Consider the following 18,528-nt stretch of genomic DNA (forward strand, 5'->3'; position numbering starts at 1 on the left):
CTTAAAACTTAATTCCATCTTGCGAGAAAAGTAAAATGTATTTTTTAGTATTTCCACTGTTACAACAATCACAAATTGGTTCGAGAAACTGAATATAAGAGACCCTAAAAAAAAAGTAAGCTCGATCCATTTTCACTCTTCAAAAAACACTTCATGCAGTCTATTGCATATTTTTAAGGGCTTTTCCCCTTGTTGAAAAAATGTTTTAATATTGTCAGAAGAGGAGTATATGTGTGAGTCTCATTCCTGTCTGTCACTTGGTGAAGGGTAGTGATGTATGAGGCGCCTTGCCGTCTCCTTGGCACCTGGCCATTGTTTGTCCTTTAGATGTCCTGGTGACCAAAATGTCCCCCTGCTCCACAGGGGCTCTAAAGGGGGACATTGAAACACTCTGCAGTGCAGTCTGTGACTTGTGGGTGGCTATTCTTTCTCCAGATGTGCATGTTTGTGTACATTTCAAAGTCAATTTTATTTATATAGTCTATATCCCGGCTCACAGATTTGCCTCTAGGGGCTTTACAACCTAAAAAGCACACGACACGCTCTCCACAGACATTTGTCCGTGTGTGTGTGTGTGAGGCTGTTTTTCTCATTGAAAAACCTTCAGTCTGAAACCAGTTATCACCTTCATCATTCTGTCTTGTATCCTGCACCTTCTCTTGGGTGATAGTAAAAGAATGGCTCCAGCAAAAATATCTGTTGGAGTTATTAAAAAAAAGGAAATATATGAATGCACAGATGACTTATGGAGACCAGAAATCTTCTCAGAGGTAAAGACTTTGCACAGGACAACCTATTAGAGGATCTCCTGAATGGCCATTCAGTGCAGAACTCAAGGCATTAATCACAGTGTTTCAAATTTGTCTATTAAAAATGCCACACAATAGTGGCCCCAGATGGTAGGAAATTGTATTGAATATACACATAATACAGAAGATGTATGAAGGGGGAACGCTCTGTGTTTGTTGTGGATGACGGAGTTGCGGCCTTCTGTGCGTGACAGAGATAAAAGAAGTAGCGGGCGCATCATGACAGAAGGTACACACTGAATAAAGGCTGACTGGAAGTGTCAGGATCGGGCCCATCCCTCATCACTCACAGCCCACTTTCAACGCTGCCTTTTGCAAAATGCCAGGTCTCTTCCTCCACACCTGAGGGCTGAGCTTTAATGCATATTAATTCACTGGCACCACAGGCAGAGATTGAGAGCCAAACTGTTTAAAATAAGAGGGGGGGTTGCATGAAAAGCCAGTGTAAAACAGGCTTACACCTTAGCAGAAAAAACACATTTAATGCTGGCTGTGTTACTTTTAGTTACATCATCTTTTGATGGAGATTTATTGTTTCTATGGAGCACTGTGATTTTTTAAAGCTAATGGAAGTTACAACAAAATGTAATTTTGAATTGCTTTCTAATAATCTTCAGCTATACTTTTGAGGCATGTTTTACTTGTCTCTCTCACACATATTTGTTTGCTTGTCCATGAAATTTCATATATTTCTCAGCTTGAAAACAATGACCGGTTTGATTGTTTCCTGTCGTTGTTCATTAGATTTCAATACATGTGGACTAATCACATGTTGGCTTTATAAACGTAACTTTCTTTGATAAAGCATTTCACTCCCAAAAGATGTTCCCCAAAGGATGTTCCCCAAAGCTTGTAAGCTAATCATTAAGTCCTGCAGTCATTTCAACCATCGCTGACCACCCAGGCAGTGACCAGTAGGGTTTAATGGAATGGCAATGGCCAGCGTTGGAGACGTCTAAAAAAAGAGCCTCCCACACCTGTGGATTACAGGCCAGAATCGACCATAGTCTGGATGAGTCAGTCTAGACAATGAGTTATGAAAGGAATTGGCTTAATCCTCATTAGGTGATGGCAGAAACAAAAGCAGAAGCAGGGCAGCTGATAATGAGCCATGATTCACAGCTTTTTCTTCAACAGAAGACAACCCCACCCCCGCGCCATACTGTGGGATCACTCAGATCTACATGGAAGCAACTGGCCCTGCCTGTGTGGTACAAGCCATTTGCTGAGATACAATAGTTGATAATAAGAAAAGGTTCGTACTATGTTAAAGGTGGGGTAGGTAAGTTTGAGAAACCGGCTTGAGATACACTTTTTGTTATATTCCATGGAATGCTCTTAACATCCCGATAGCAATGAATATCTGAAGTGCTTTGACAAAAAATCCATAAAAAAATGTCATTTGTGGAAGCCGTAGTACTGTAAAAAGCACGACCAATCATTTTAGCCGGCCCGGCTAAAGTAACTGGATGACCTACCTGCCTGTCAGCCTTCCATCTGTGCACAAACTTGTCATGTGCGCGTTCGTGTGTGTTGGAGGAGGGGCTCTGTAAGGAAGTAGCAGATTTCTTCCGGCTGTGTATTTTCAAATTCTAGCGCACTCGAGCAGGTTTCTCCAAAATGACCTACCCCACCTTTAACTAAAATGCTTTTTGAATGGCTAGTTTCCATCGATTTTCTTGTACAACACATGCTGAAATGATATAGGCACAGCGTGCAGCCCTCTCAGTAAGTAAAAACACATCAAATACATGAGGAACATACTAAGAGCTGGGTTTGTTAATCCAATCCCTGTGCATAAAACATTTAACATGTAAAAGTACAGATTAATGTCGATAATCATAAAGAAAAGTGCTTAAAGCCTGATTCTACTGAACATGTCATTACATTTCTTATGCATATAGGGCTTAATTTGATCTGCAAGATACTTAAACCCACACGTAATGAAACAACTGCATCATCTGTTCATCATAGACCAGGATTACATGACAGCACAGAATGCCATGTCATGAATTACTACCAAATGCAAACAGAACCGACGTTTACTTTTTAGTTTTTATCTCCACCATTATTTCTTTAAACTAAATCATTCTTGCTTAATCCCAAAAAGAATTTGCCAATATTCATATGATCATGAGATTGCCATCAGCCAAGCTCAGCTATTGTTCAGGGCTTCCAGAAAGATTTCAAATGAAGATTCAGGCCAAGGAGGCAAACATCCACCACTGCCAAAGACAAGAAAGAACCAAAGCAGAGAAATAAAACAGGCCTGAAAGGTAGTATTGACTAACGCAACACGCGCGTTGTGTTGTATTCAAGCCTCAGGTCATCATAAAGTCTGTATCCTCAGCTCGTGGGTAACACTGAATTATTCTTGATTGCCTGAGTACTATCCGTGTTGAACGCCTAAATGATTTGTGCCATAGTTTTCCGACAAACTGCACAGATGGGCAGTCTTTGTTATGCAGGACAGCAGCCCACATCGGAGATAATACGGATATACCAGAAACCCGCAATTATAAACAATAGTCTGCCGATGGTTATTGAAAAACAATACCATGTGGATGATCGTCCGCAAATGGGAACAGACTTATTGGAGTGTGAACTCTAAAGTAATTGGCTCAGAGGACTTGATAAAATCACGGTCAGGTGTTTAATGGGTTAATGAATCTTTTCTTTATGGAGTAAATATCCAGAAATGATAAATGTTGGATTGTTTAAATGCCGGCTTGGTGTTATGAGAACAATCAAAGAGGGACATTTTATTGCCTCCCATGCTATGTGTTCCTCTGCAAAGTAATTAGAGCTTAACTGCAAAGATAAATGATCACGAAGAAAAATACAAACAGGTGAGGAGCAAAAGTCTCTGAGCTAATTATATTTTTTTGTTTTGTTTACTGCCTCTGTGAGGTACATGTTTTGACTCCCTTAAAAAGATGCCTGAAATAGGTTTTTTAATTTTCCTTTTAATCTCACATGTTAGGTTTACAGGCGTATCTTAAGGAGGCCTATTACGCTTTTAGGTTCATAATTGTATTTTGTGCCTCTACTTTGACATGTTTACATGCTTTAATGTTCAAGATGGTCTTTGCACCTTTGCACCTTTTTTCACCCTCTGTCTGAAGCCAGAGCCCAGTCCGCTCTGATTGGTTAGCTGGCCGGCTCTGTTGTTGTTGGTCAACCACTAAGATTTTGCGCCCCTTAGCCTATCAATCAATCGATCAAAGTTTATTTCTATAGCCCAATATTGCACTTTTTACATTTGTCTAAGTGGACTTTACAGTTTGTGCAGAATATGAATATGACACCCTCTGTCCTTGGAGCCTCACATCGGACAAGGACAAACTTCCAAAGAAACCCCACAGTTAATAGGAAAAAATGGAAGAAACCTCGGGGGGAGCAACGGAGGAGGGATCCCTCTCCCAGGACGGACTACAGATGTTTCATCTGAATTAAAAAGATAAAACATTTACCACATAGGGAGTCCAAAATGATTGAAAATACATGTGTCTATAAATAAGAAGAAGACCAATCCAGGCCTATCACATACAATGCGGTGTATCGCTAGCCAATAGAAGCGTGCATGTTACGTGATGATGTCATAATGTTACGGAACTAAATAAAGAAGTCCAAGCGAGTGTTTGATGAAGAGGAGGAGTGTGTGGGAGAGAAACTTAGGACTTTTATCTTTTGCAGAACATTAACATGCACAACAGTTTTGTCATATTTGTTTCCTTTTTTTCATGGGTATAAAAAAAATGGCTTTATCAATGAGGCAGTGTGGTGGCTTGTTTCATTGAAAACTGCCTAAGAGAACTGTCAATGCATTGGAAGGCTCTGTAAAGAACAGAGGTAAGCAATTCAAAGTGCAGAACGAAATATTTGCATAGACTTGAACACAAAGTCCAAAGTCACAACGACTTCTTTTGATCTTCAACTGATATTGCTTAAGGGGGTATTATTGAAAGACAGGATGAGGGGGGGGGGGGGGGGGGGGGGTGCACAGATACAGATAGTACAGAGGGATAAATATGTGATGCATTTAAGCACAAAACCACTGACATTGAGAGACGACGCCACATCCCGCTGTGCGTTTGGCAGCTAGGCATAGCTTTATTGTAGCTTAGAATGACTAACATCAGTGAAACATCTGTATACCAATCATGAAAAATGTATTATATCCATCATGGAGCATCAGTTTATGGCATGCCTTATTGCTTTTGAAATCCAATAGCCGCACAAGCCAACAGATGCTCCCCAAACAGAGCCTGGAAACAAAGTGTGGCTGACTCATCTCCCCCACTGCCCCCGCTGACATCACATTGCAACACGATACCTCTCACCATTTGGCCATTAAGCCAGCTAAGGTATGGAAAGGAGGCGATTCGTATTGTGATTGCAGCACTGTCCTCCAGGAATCTTCCAGAAGGGTATAGAGAGGAGCAGAAAGGGGTAGCCAGAGGAGGCCCCAGAGAAGCGAACATCCCCCCTGCCTGCCTGGAGCTAAATGTATTCCCCCCTCCCAAAGCATCCCAGCCCATTGGGATTCTATTACTCTCTTGCGTCCCGACATACAGAGAGTCATGTGAAAGCCGGCCACAGGCCTCCGCGGCTGGCAGGGCCCTTCCTGCCCCCAGCATTCAACACTCAGGCCAGTTAATGCTATTTCATCTCTACCCAGCTGCCCGATCGCTCTCTCGCACTGTCTGTGTATCTCTTATCTTCCTCCCTCATTCTCACCTTCTATGGCTCGACTCACCTCCCCCCTCCTTCTCTTCTCAGCCTCGTTCCCCTCTAATTACGGCTCCTCTCATCCAGAAAGCAGGGGTCAGCGGTGGACGAGGCTCGTGGCTGAGAGACTGATGGCGGGTAACGGAGAGGGGAGAATGAACCCGGCCAAATGGGGATCAATAAGGAGACAGGGTTGAAGGATGCCTCCTGTTATGGGCAGAGAGGGGCTGGAGGCTGGGGGGGGGGGAAGAAATGCTGGCACATCAGGTCAGATCACATGTTTGATATCCCGCTACGTCTCCTCGATCGGTGGGGTGCTGTCAGCAGCGTGACACAATGCAGGAATATATACTTTGGTGATGGTTCACGGCCTGAGAATAAAGTGCCCTGCCCCGTGATTCTCCTGACTAACCAAGTGGTAGACTGACGTCTCCGGGTCGATCCAGCACACAGATCATCAGTTCTTACTTGGCCATGTATGAGAGTGTGAGCCGTTGAGCCTGAAATAGACTGACACGCGTCAATGAGGGCATTGGAGTCATTAGCTATTCCCTTTGAACAGCGAGCTCACTGACTGAGCAATACACAAGGGTTAGCGCAGATTTCGGAAGCCAGCTTATGCAAATAGCATGAACAGGTTGAACCTAGCCCAGGTTGGAATGCAAAAGAAGGAATTGATTAAAAAATGAGGAGGAGGTTTTATTTGGAAGGAGAAAAACAGCCGAAGCTTTGCACCATGCATTCATTCTGCAGACATGACCATAAAGCATGCTGCTGCTCCCCTCCTTCCCATCCACATGACATCTTCACTCCTCTAATGCAAACACCTCAGGGGGCACACTGACCTCTGGTGGAGTCCAAAGGAACACAGGGGCCATGACTGAGAGATAATTTGTTCTTGAGGTAATTTTATCAGAACATTTTAAGCCAGTGACACTGGTCTAGTACCTCTCGGGTGATACGGATAAATGGCCGCTGGGAACAGCTTGATTCGACACTGTCTGAACTGAGGTCTCAACCTCCCTGCTTTCCAATTATCCACTAGTGAAAAATCCCCTCTTTCTCTCTCCTACTCCCTTACTTCTCCATCCCTCTGAGCGTCTCCCTTTATTCTCTCCCTCTTCATCCCTCTCATTCTCTCTAAAAAAAGATAGCTTTGGAAGATGTCGATTTGAACACTATTGATTTTGTGGGTTACACCTACCGCGGAACCCTGACAGGACTTAAAACCACTATTCAGCGCGATCAAAGCGTGACCTTTCCTCTGAGTCGTTTAATGAAGTTAGATGTTGGATGCTGAGTGCTTTACTGGATATTTTAAACAACAACTTCAGAGCCTCGAGGGTTAGATAACAACCCAAATCTAATTTCTGCAGAGACACTGTTCGTGACATTAGAGTTTTGTTATTTTCTCAGACTTCAAGCCGTTTCACCTTCTGTAACCTCTTGCAGTACGGCTCATATAATCAGATGTCTCGAATGTGCATACAATAATCATGTGGAATATTAGCATTGTTAATTCATTTTTCTATGTTACATTGCTTAAAATTCACTAGAGGGCGCACAATGCAAGGAAACAAGTTAGTCAGTGCTGTTTTCTCATTATCATGATATGCTAATATGGAATGTTTAAATGATACATTCTCATTAAATCAACAATACAACTGATTCATTCTCAGCTAATAGGGAGTGAACAACAGAATACAGAGTGCACAGTCTTTCTGGTTGTCATGGTTCTCCTTTGAAGGGCTGTCTCCTCGACTCAGTTTGCAGACCCATTACTATCCAAGCTGCCACAAAATGAGGGTATAATTATGTTAGAATGGCGGAGCTGATCTGAGGCAGGGCATAGTGATTCTTCAGATAATTCAAAGCAGTAACGTCTTATATAAGAGCCGGCATGACTATGCATGTTCGTAACGGAAGGGACTCGCTTCTTCAGCATATCATTTAAGAGGCCTGTTTTTTTTTATATGGTACTTTTCCTATACGTCTGGCACAGCAACAAAGGACTTTGATTATGTGTAAACCTCTCTACAATAGGGCCACACATTACATCTTCAGTATCAACCAATCAGCAGATTGTTTTCTACATTAATAGATTTAATATTGGTTCTATAACATTTCAGAAAAAGTCCATCCAAGTTTGTCCAAGGTGAAATCATAACATGTTTTTTATGTCAGTCCAATACCCAAAAATGATTAATGTTAAAACACAGAGAAATTCAGCAAATATCCATATCTGAGAGGCTGTAAAATACATTTCATGGCCATTGATTATGAACACTGTGGTAATTATTCTATTGATCTATTAACCGATGTGTTGCAACTCTACTCTTCTATGTCCGCTTATTAAAAATGAGACAACAATATATACCTCTTCTGCTGCTTAACCCATGATATTATACACATTTTACAGGTATGTAGTGGATTTAACATAAATCTATTTATTCTAGAGTTGAGACACACACAGTGCTAGACAGAGGAACCATTAGGTCATGGTCAGCAGGAACTCAGAGTAGTGGCAGTGACAGGAGGCTCTGTGACACAGCCTGCATGAATATTAATCCCCTCTCCTAAAACCACAGTGAGACAGAAAGTCAGAGCGGGAGAGAAATGCTCGCAGGCATTGTTAAGAACTCTCTCCACTCGCCACTAAAACGTCACTACTCTGTGACTCTGGGGGCTTTATATGCCATCCAGGTCCTCTCAGGAGACCGGGCCTAAATGCTAAACAGCCACAGCTGGCACACAAACAGTGAGAGAAAGTTTGAATGGCGTTCCACTTTTAGCTCGGGCTAATTCAACAGGGAATGAAAGAAGCCAAGTCATGATAATGTGGAACAGATGGTAATTCAGATTATATTTGAACAACTCTTGGAAAAGTAGTTTAGAGAATGTATTGTGGAACTAATTGACCATGATTCACTTATATATGAGTTTTTGTATTTTAATGCACCCCATTTACCATTTTTAGATTATTTATTGTATTGCTCCTGCTGTAGGTCTTCAATCTTTACCCCTAAATGTGTTTGTTTTTTAACCACAAATATTCATTCCAAATGGAGTCAAAGCAGCAGAGGGCACTGCAAGGGTAAAGCCTTTCTGCTGCAGAGGAAGAGGAAGATAATCTGTCATTTGATAAGACCAAATTCAGCCAGAGCAGTTGGAGATTAATACCTGCTCATCCGTGTCCACTCTCAGAGCTCATTGGAGGGGCTGGAAGATGTTATATGAGAATTGCATATATTATGTATGTATGTATGTTGAGCTATGGTTGCTGCTGGAGAGTAACTGTGAATATTTCAAAGGAAACAAAGAATGTGTGGAGAGGGATTTTACAAGGAGGAAAAGGATATCTTCAACCTTTTAAATCTATCTTGTTTTGACCCAGTTTGATCTCTTTATGTCCTAAAAACTACCTAAGTCGAATAAAATAAGTCGCTTTGATATGTAAAAATACATTTCGTAGAAATCTATTGGACAAGTTAGCTATTTAAAGCAGGACACAAACTCAATTTTTATTTTTGAAGTCTGCCAAGAAATATGTTATTTTGCAAGGGAGACATGAATATGCCACATTTTTCAAAAGCAAAAAATAATAAAGATGCAACTTCCATCCAAGGTCTGCCACACAGATTCATGTTTGTATTCAACAGACCTTAAACAACTACCTTTGACAAGCAATTCAGAAATCACAGTGCAACATTTGACATTGAACAATGACACATCTAAAGATACACCGCTATCTCCAAGGATTTTCAAAGATCAAACTTACATAGCACAAACAGCCTTTGTGAAATAGAGATGAGGATAAGAAAAAAATAGCTTTTTATAAAAAGGCAAGCTAACATTCAGCCGTCCCCCTTGAAATGTGATTAAAGGCCAGTGTCTTTGAACCGGTTTGACCCTGCCAAAAATAGGCTGTAGTAACGTGGGTCTGCTAACAGAGAGGCTTTGGAGCCGTGCTGCAGAGTGCACAGCCTTGATGTTTTTACAGAAAGAACATAACTGGGGCTGTGAAATACTATGGCCTTTTCCCCTTTCCTTCAACCTCCGCTACTTCTTCCTCCCACTCCCCCCTCCTCTCTCAGGGTTTACTGTGTACTGGGTGCTGTTGTCTGAAGCCGCCTCGACAGTTTTCATTTCAGCTGAGCCTGTTATTCTTCATACTGAAAGCTCAAAAAACATCCTCACAAATCTTACAGACTTTAAGATCTAGAATCAGCTCATGTTGCAATAAAATAAAAAGGAAATAAACAGAAGCACGTAAATGTGTCACAGGAAGATCTGTCTTTCTAAGCGCTAGTTTATCAAATGTATCAATAATGTTTTTGAACTGGACCGTAGAGGTCAGGGAAGCCTTATGATTTAGGATTATCTTATTTAACCAGTAGAAACAACTGAAGGAAGCAGTTTTACGTTCAAAATCAGAGGGCCAGGGGCCTCATTTATAACGCCGTGCGTAGGATTGACGTGGGAAGGTTGCTTACGAAGTAGAAATCCGAAAATAGGTCCATACATTTTCCGCCACTTTCCGATTCACCAAACATTGCGTACCGGCGAGGAAAGTGCGTATGGCACTTCCTACGCCGGTTTCCCTTTATAAATCACAACCGACTCGAAATGCGGTGCAGCTTTTGCGGGCTTCACGTAACGCCCATATTTGCCTATAAATAGTCAAAGAAACCCCCATTCATTCATTAATTTTGACTGACTGCATGGAGAAGATCGCAGGAAATGACGAAAGAAAAAGCTAAAAAAAAACATCTCACACCGTGTCAGATTTTGGTTATTTTGGGGAGGTTGAGATAAATCATATTGTTTGGTGGATGCAGTTTGAACCAGAGTAGCAGCATGGAGGTCGGATCGTCACCAAAATAAATAAATAAGTTGTCCGAAAAAGGTTAATGACAAAAAAAATACACATAGCCTTCCTCAGGCAGTGTGTTGTACCGGGGACAGGAGACCTCCCTTGATGAGAAACTGTAAGACATGACCGGGGAATCCCTCCGGAGTGGAGTCATGACGACTGGATCTGAATTATGTTTTGTATTTGGTGGTTTGTGTCAGCTGTCGATCAGCTGTTCGAGTCAGCTGTCTCCACGCCCCCCCCACCCCCCCCCCCGCCCCCCCCCCCTCCACCCCCCCCCCCCCCCCCCCCCCCCTCCGCAGCAACTCTATATCCACCAGTTAAAGGAAATACAACTAATGTGTTGTGTTATATTAGCTGTACAATTTACCACATATGGTGCTCTTAGTTTCCATACCGACTGTGTTTTACGAGCGACTTATCAAGTCTTGGCAAACGGCATAAAACAAGATTAAACATGTATTAAACATATATAAAACCATGCTCGTATCTACAACCTATAGAAATGCAAAACGGCGTCAGTTTAGACGTAATTCTGTCCTCCTGCTTACCGCATCATTTATGAGAAAACATTTCATAACATTAACACAACATATTCGAGGTGGTTTTAAATAACATATCCGTATTTATTTATTTCTCCAAGTTATGTTTTTGTGTGCACTGAGGAGTCTCAAACAGGCGTTTGTTTAATCATTTAAAGATTGGCTTTAATCAATGTTTGAAAATGAATTCTTCATATATGATAAATGAGAGGTAACATTTTATTTATGATATTATTTCCACATATTTCTCTCCATTCTTCCTTCTGGCGACGGTGTCGCAGTTTCTCGTCTCTCTCGTTTTTGTGCTTAGTGCGTACGCATGGGTTATAGTTTGCGTGGAGGACTGCACGTTTTCCCGTCAAGTTAGTATTTTATAAATCGCAAACATTGTGTAGAAACTGCCGTACGCCATTTTTTGAGCATAGGCCTATATCCCTTTATAAATGAGGCCCCAGAAATGCTTAATCTAGCTAAATTATGTAGTAAAAACCAATCGAGATTTTAAAAGTGCTTGCAAAAAAGTGCTTTGGAACTTTGGACATTGACATTATGTAAAAAGGGAAACATTGTTATTCAAGTCAACACAATAAAACTGATCTTTACAGAGTGGAAAATGTTTTTTTAGACATTTAAAAAACATTACAAGTCATACTTTTAGGAATGGTTGATGAAAACAGTAGGTGATTCCAATCAATAAGTCCACTACTAGATGTGGCTTAAATTTCAAGAGATCTATCCTATTATTTATCCTCATCTAGCCAATATTAGCAGTTCTCAATGCTTGAACAACATACTGCAGGCAGAGGAGAAGCACACAAACACTTTCACATAAAGAAATGCACTAGCTAACTGGCAGTATAAACACCTTGACTAACAAATATACATTCAAGATGTATAATTCAGATTCCAACACCCATAAATCGTTTTTCAAAAGCATTGCTTGGCAGAATGAGTTAAAAAGGATAGCTCTTATTCGATCAATAGAGAAGGTTAGCCAATTTAAGAGGCCGGGTTGAAGGAATTCAGCCTGAATGTAAAGACTATTAACTCGTGTCCTTATTTGACCCCTCTACAGGATGAAATGCTGAGCAGAATTTCAAAGGCAATAAAAAAACTTTTCCTGAAGCTGAGCATCAACCCTGCCACACAAGGACTCATAGAGACAACGTGTGCTATTAATTTCCTTTTTCCCTCCAGAAAAAGGTCTGTACAGACCAGCCTGTCTCCATGGACGACCTCCTTTATTACTCAGAGGTAACTAAGGGTCCAGATGTTACTGAATTTCAATTGAAAAAGAGAAACTGTCTACATTTGCAGCTGTCGATGAAGCTCTTACTCTCTTGCATTGTGTACGGTTCATGAGAGCCATCTTTATGCCTTTTTTTCTTTACACACAGCTTAAAACTCTTAACACAGCTGTAAATATTTAGTTTTAAAATACATCTGGACATTAACAGATGTGAGGCTTCTGTGTGCAGAACCCTCAGTGCCTGCCAGAGGTCGCTGCTACACTGCACAGTCCACTAATATCACTGACAGAATAAAGCCAGGGCCGCTGAGGCTGACTATGATGAAAGTGTTTGACATGAGCTCAGAGAATTCAAGACAGTTTTTAGAGCAAAATACCCTTGGAGGTTTCACTGCTGCTTACGTGCTGACGGGGTACTTCATCCTGAACAGCGTGACCCAGAATGAAAAGCAGCAGGCTAGGCTAGTCGTGCCTGTTCTACAAGGATAGTCATGATCCAGAGTGCTGCCTTATTCATGTTAGCACACCTCACTCAGCCTCAGGACCACAGCATGACAGAGGATAGCAGCAAATGGAATTCCCCTTCTTTAGAGTTCATAATTTAGTGGTGAATATGCTCCGGGTTACTGGAAAAATAGGGTCACCTGTTCATTATAATGCTATGCTATACACCAGGCTTGCACTTAAAAGGGATATATTGGATATTTTAAGTGGGTTTCTATGATGTACTTATCCGCTACAGTGGATGGCATGCCACGCTTTAGAGAAACAGACAGGATTAGGAGCACAGAAGCTAAGCAGTCGACTACCAAGGCCCACCAAAAATAAATCCATATTATTTCAAGTTTAGACCATATATAGATCATCGTTACTATTTTACATGGGAAAAGGCCTATTCAAAGGGGCAACTGAAGCAGTTAAAGCCATCTATGCTCTCTTCAAAGCCACCAGAGTCCATTGAAAGAAAGGGTTATTTTACCTCAAAGAACACTGGGATCGCTGATGTACTGTTACTCCACTGGTATTTTCTATTTGTGTTTTTGTGCTATTTTAGGATTTGAAAGTGTTAGTTAGGATTCACTAAAGTCACACAAACTCATAAACAAACAAACCAATCGAGGCGGCAGTAGACCAGAAACTTCTGTGTGATAGGAGGCTAAATGTCTCGTTTTGTCAAAAGGAGTCTGGTGGCTTTGAAAAGAGCATAGATAACAGCTTTAGTGTGGGAAAGTACTTCCTCCCGGCTAATTAAAAGTTGAACATATTCTGAACATTATCCTGTGTGTTTAGATGAACGATTTTAAGGTTTATTCTATTGATTTAATGGTTTTTATAATATTGATGCACAATGTTCAGAGCCAAACTGGTTATTACAGTGTAAATAGTATTTTCCTTTAGTACACACATTATAAATGGCCTCGTTGATACTATTTAAGGAGTCAAATAATTGTAAGATACATATCTCCCAGCTCCGGAAGTTAAGACACGAGCCAGTCAGTGGCCGCTGTTGATCTTTAACAGTTTTTTTAACCAGCCGCTGTTTTAGCTTAAGTTCGAGGCCAGATCAATGTGAGGACAACACAGAAAATGAATGCTGCTGGGCTAAATCCAAACATTTTCTCCCCTGCAGCTTTCAGTCTATATTGCTGATGTGTGCTTTCAAAAATACTCATGCTTGTGTCTCTGCAACCCCGATATAGCTAAAGCTGAACTGCATTGCACAAACACCAATTGCCGGTCAGCTAAATATGTCATGACTGCACTCGACTGCATAACCAAATAGTCAGATACTAGAAGTCCAACAGTAGTCCATTCATTATTACTTAAAAGTGTTATCATTTAGAGATAACAGAAAGTAAACTATATGCAATGATTTATTTGCAAGATAAACATTAGATCAGCCATTTCTGTGTTACATTGTAAACAGCATAATGATGTGAGGTTCGTAGGCACAATACATTTTCATTTAAATAATAGGTGTGTTTGAAAACACATTTTTCGACATAACTTTAACAAACATATGACAATAAACTGGTTCTTTAAGCTGCCGAATACTTGAAATAAGGAGGCAAATAATTGTCGACACTTGAGTGAATGTAAATAAATTATGTCCTTCCCATGTGTGTGCATCCCTTATGGTAATAAAATAATGTATGCCTCAAACCAATTACTGGCACAGGCAAACGCTGGAGGTCAGGAAGGTTACATCCCTAAGATTTAAGGCATGGGGCTTGTGTGTGTGTGTGTGTGTGTGTGTGTGTGTGTGTGTGTGTGTGTGTGTGTGTGTGTGTGTGTGTGTGTGTGTGTGTGTGTGTGTGTGTGTGTGTGTGTGTGTGTGTGTCTATTTCCTGCAGTCACCCACCCAAGGGTTTGGAGGTAGCTGTAGCAGGAAGCATACCCATACCAGAGCAGCAAGTCAGCCCTGAACAATCTGAAATGTAGTCACAGGAGCGTGTTTCCTGGAACGTGTATTGTCTACAACACCCTGGAGAAAACTGGGAAATACCAACTATAAAGTACCAAGCCTCTGTGACTTGGCTCATTCAATTTCATTTTTTAATACATCTATTGCAAACAAACAGTCACTTAGCAGTGATTGCAGTTCAATGTGAACAGACAGAACTGGGCCATCTCAAGCGTAGGACTACAAGCAAAGCAGGGTGGAACATGGCGTCATTTCTTACCGGTTTAGATGTGGTCAGAAACAGAGGCAGTGGGCTCTCGGGCTCGCCTGTTACAGCCTGTCAAACAGGAAGAAAAACAGATGAAAGCAATTGCTAATTGCAAAACATTCACAGAACTATAATGGCATATCAATCTGAAAAAGTGGGCTGTTGAAAGAAAGATGGTTGGAGAATGACAGAGTTTGTGACAGTGAGCGAATGCCAAAGTGGAAGAAGGGATGCTTTTAACCACCATCAACCGTTATTAAAGTGGGCGTAGCAAACGAGACAAAGCCAATTGGATGAGGACAATCGTTTTAGAGTCTTGTGGTTAGAATTTTGGTTATTTAGTTTTTTGAGAGAATTGAGCGGATTTAGACAAGAGTGTGGAGCTGGGGGGGATACTTATTGCTACTGTGTATATCTTGATTGGTCCCTGTGGCGGTTGCTTGTCAATCACAATGTAGGCACGCCCTAAAGCATAGGCTTGTCTATTTTAATCAAAATTGGACGTTCATTTACTAAATTAACATCAGGTTGTTGTGACGAAGCCTTTTTAGGAAACTAATAAAGAGAACATATAACCCTATTGGCAGAGATAATTAGCTATGACACACAAAGACAGATGACCATTAACAGCCTCTTCCTCATGAGGCAGGGCCATTACTACTTCCCACAAATAATGGAAATAGCACTAAAATGTCAGGAAAATTATAGACCATGCCACAGCACCTGACAAGCATGCCAATGAAGCTATTTCTAACACATATGAAAATAACTGTCACAGCATCAAATAGTCTGACTGCCTGATAATTATAGTCACAGGCAACTTCTTTAAGATGAGTAAATCACAGTGTGTTTCCTACATTAGGTGACCCATAACGGGCATAGCAGTATGCTGTGTTCCTGAATGAGTATATGTGGAAAATGCAGGTTGACAGGTTGCAGACGAGACCAGAATCTATCCAATGAGCTCACAGTAAACCACAGACCACGGCCACTGTGTGATGTGACAGGCTCTGCACCAGACAGCCACACAGTCTGCTTTCTTGTGGAACTTTCTTCCACACGATCTAAGCTAGTCCAAAAATTGAAGCAGTGGCCTTTGACGGTGAAGAGCGTGTCTACGACCTGACGGCTTTCCACTTGCAGTACTGATTGAATTTCTGGTCAGGCAGGCATGCCACAACAAAGTCAGGGTGGGATAGACACTTAACATTTTGCCGTCTAGCTCTGCTATATGACAGATGACTGGAAAGAATAATGGAAGGTAAAAATATAGATTAAAGGGAAGAAAAGGATGCTACGGAAGAGAATTCTGAATTCTGATTTTTTTCTCAGAACAAAAAAGAAATATTTTTTTGGGGAGAAAAAATAATTCTGACTTTAAAGTCAGAATTCTGAGAAAAAAGTCAGAATTCTGAGAAAAAAGTCAGAATTCTGAGATTAAAGTCAGAATTCTGACTTTTTTTCTCAGAACAATCTTTTTTTCAAATCCCCCCAAAAAAAACATCATGTGGCACTAATCCTCTTCCGTAGGATGCTTATTATGAAAGAGGTAAGCTAAATATACATGTAAGAGCAAAGGCAGGTGAAATAATGTAAGAAGGAGCACATTTAGCTGGGGTAACTTGGTGGATTGGTGTAGCATGGGCAAAGTAAAAAAAAACCTGGAGAAAATTCAAATCAAAGAGCATATGGATGAATTATGTTTCACTTTTGTTAACATTGAGAGGTGTGGATTTGTGCTGCCCTCATGTAGTGTCAGAATAATAGGAAACATTTACATGAATTCACATCAAACACTTTCACTAATATTCCAACACATCTTCTTCATTATGTGCATGTTATTTTCACATCACAAAAAAGCTCACCAACACCCAAACAAGGAAGAACAACTCCCAATTTAGGAAATGGGAATATCCAAGGAGCACTTGAATGCAGCATTTACTTTCTCAGGGGCCTTCTCTCTTCGAGTATCATTCTAGTTTAGTCGGATTTCCATTCACTTTTGCCAAAAACAAAGTCAACAAATCATTAGTTTTAATGTTGTGGCTTCCAAACGCTTATCTTGTGGTGTACAAGCCAGGAACTGATATTTCCCTTCTACATTTTCACTCTTTCATGCGTGTTAAAAAAAATTAAGGTTTTCTTTTCCTCAAAGAACAATGAGGAAATAACATCCGATTCCTTTTTGTTTTTGGAGCCAATACTTACTGTAGCAGACCGCTGAGAACAACATCTAATCTACAATCTGTGAGCTGATTCAATTGGGGCCCGCGTGGAAACATTGATCTGAATTATAAAAAGACTTAACGGCACACAGCACCATGCTTCTCTCTTCTAAAAGTCATTCTTGTTGAATATTACATTTGGAGAATTGAGGTGTCAAAGGGAAACAGTTCTGAAGTCAAACACTTCAGATATAGACAAGCAGAAAAGATGAAAACCTGCCCTGAGGCTGAGAACCGTAAAATGTTCCTTTGATCTCATTCACATTGAAATGTCTGATCTGTTAAGAACGTCCCTGACAGTTTGTCTGCAGCAAGGTTAATTGTAAATCATGCAAAAGCTTGCTCGAGTTATACATCAGAAGAGCTCTAGACACCTGGATATCAATGCCTGACTTTTAGTTGCATCTTTATTATTAATGTTGAAAGTGTCGAGGATCATTTGACTTTAGCGTTTGACATGCGGGGATGCTTTAAAAGTTGAAAATAAAATAGGAGTAACAGCACTCTGGATTTGTTAGTTCTCAGTAGAAATGGGTACAGTAGGCAGGTTTGGGGGATATCCCCTTGATCTTTCAGCCCCTCATGATGAGGGCAGGAGCGTGAGAAGCTCCTCCAGTATATTCTTAGCACTGCCTCTCTTTATTCCATTCTCTAGATCCCAAGAGCCTGCCTCGTTTTTAGGCTTCTTACCGAACACACCAACAAAGAGATGTAAGAACATCAAATATTATCACAACTTCTCCAACGGGAGAATTTGCTGCTTTATATTCGTCTCACTTGATAGAAAATGTAATATTCTTGGGTTTGGACTTTTCGTTTGAAAAGATAGCATGGTTGTTGACATTAACATAGCTTTTTTGTAATTGTGACGGGCATTTAAAGCAATGTCTAACATTTTATATATTGAAAACATTTGAAATATGAAGTGGATAGGAAAGTAATGGATGGTTGCAGGCATTACATTATGTATTGATCACTGATAATGATAAAATAGCTACAGTTAAACTATGGATATGTAGCAGTATTCGTTTTTAACCATGATTTCGGTTTCCTTTTAAGTACATCAATTGTAAAATCTGGTCATGGTGTAATGCTGTCTTGTGGTCTCACTGATCAGTAAAGGAGACATGTGCCAGGATTTATTTTCCCCAAGTTAGCATCTGCTCGTATTGTTTCTCCCCATGTACTCTGCCCACCTGTGTGTCTGAGGTTGTGAGGACACACATTTGACCCTGAGAAAGTGCTGCAGTGCGGCCAGACTGAGCCAGACAGCTCTTTAGCCTGGGGTAGTAGTCCACGTTCCAAACAGGAAGACTGAATCAGGCGAGATAAAACTCTATTTATATTCTCCCAGGCAGGCATCCTGATCAGATCATCACATAAAGCCACAGAGCTACTGTATGAGGGGAAGTGACGTAATGCATCAC

The 18,528-nt window shown here is 40.9% G+C and overlaps 1 protein-coding gene across 4 annotated transcripts in view; it reads right to left on the reverse strand.

The window, feature by feature from the left end:
* The window catches only part of tspan9a (tetraspanin 9a), a 211,111-nt gene that overhangs the window by 175,775 nt on the left and 16,808 nt on the right, over nt 1–18,528 (reverse strand). For 2 of the 4 annotated variants that reach the window (XM_079680010.1, XM_079680009.1), the window contains exon 2: nt 14,889–14,945. The exons of the other annotated variants lie outside the window; for them this stretch is intronic. The gene's annotated coding sequence lies outside the window, so the exon portion shown is untranslated. The remainder of the gene's footprint in view (nt 1–14,888; nt 14,946–18,528) is intronic. 4 annotated transcript variants of the gene reach the window in all.

This window comes from Notothenia rossii, assembly GCF_949606895.1.
Source record: "Notothenia rossii genome assembly, chromosome: 5".
In the NCBI taxonomy this organism is placed as follows: domain Eukaryota; kingdom Metazoa; phylum Chordata; class Actinopteri; order Perciformes; family Nototheniidae; genus Notothenia; species Notothenia rossii.